The sequence below is a fragment of the Sinocyclocheilus rhinocerous genome, unplaced genomic scaffold (genome assembly GCF_001515625.1).
Source record: "Sinocyclocheilus rhinocerous isolate Xijiao unplaced genomic scaffold, SAMN03320098_v1.1 scaffold3237, whole genome shotgun sequence".
NCBI lineage: Eukaryota > Metazoa > Chordata > Actinopteri > Cypriniformes > Cyprinidae > Sinocyclocheilus > Sinocyclocheilus rhinocerous.
The window spans coordinates 94,164-95,567 of NW_015626861.1; positions in this window are offsets into that span (position 1 = coordinate 94,164).

The window sequence follows — 1,404 nt, forward strand, 5'->3', positions numbered from 1 at the left end:
ACACATACCAGCTTCATCGCTGTGTCTGTCACGCGACTCTGTTCTCCTTTCGGGCTCTGTCTTTACATTTATTTTGAAAGATGAAGCTCGCGATTATGGTAAGGGGCGTTACATTTCCGACGAGTGCTTGCGGTGTTCGGCCAATCACAATGCACTGGGTCAGCTGGCCAATCAGAGCAGACTGCGCTTGTCGGAAGGAGGGACTTTGTAGAAAACGAAGCATTTGAGAGAGGCGGGGCATAGAGGACCTACAATAATGTACAGTATTTGAAAAAAAAATGTGTTTTTTGAACATTAAAGCATGTCAATATATTCTGTTACACCAAATACACAAAATAATGATCTTTAAAAAAGCATCATATGACCCCTTTAAGACTGCTTTTGTGCTCCAGGGACACATTTTATGTTACCACTAAGAGTTCTCCTAAATAGCAGTAAAGGTTTTTAGCTAAGAGTTTCCTCTTAAAAGCTGCTGAGAAAAACTAAGGATAGAGAGAAGTCTTAAGCTCAGAGTAAGGGGGCGGGGCTGACCTCATTGCTATGCGTGCTTATTAACTATGCACACAGTGATTGGCTGATAGTCTCTGAATATTGTAGAGTGCAATATTATGTTGCCATATTCAAATAAAGGTTTAAAAATAAAATTGTTGCCACATTCAAATAAAGATTTAAAAATGCAGGCTAAGTGTCACTAATTAAACAAGTATATATTGTCAGCCTCTTCTTACATGTGTGCTTTTCGTAAACAATTAGCGGATATGCATATAAACAGCCTTTTAATTAACAGAGTGGAATAATCATGGCTGATTGAAGGACATGCGATTGTTAAAGAAAACCAAACTGGATGAAAGAACAGCTGTTACTTCTTGCCCAGCTGCTTAATGAAAACAAGGACATAATCAAAGGATAATTCAGAGCTGGAATAACCTCCAAAACCAAAGGCGATACCTCTATAAAAGCTCATTATCGTCAAATGTTTCTAAAATGTTTACGTTCCGAGGCAGATTTCTGGCAACAGCTATTTTAGGATAGTTTGTGACTTAGGAGTCCTCTTCACTACTCATAACCTACTTATTTATGTATTTATTTCATTTGGAATTTATGAATAAATGTTAGTATGAAAGTTATTTATGGATCACAATTTGTTGGTGGAAACGTTCATATAAATAGAAAAAATACATATATTATTTTAATTATTAGTATAGTGATGAATATTTAAATTCTATAATTATAAAATAATTATATATGTATAATCCAGTATGGATTCTGAGGTCTCTATATATTTATCAATAACGTTCATACAAAATTTAATTAGTAATTAATTAATATAATTATATAAATACAAAAAATATTTAAATTAATAGTATAATGATAACTATTTAAATTATATTTATATAAAGTTAT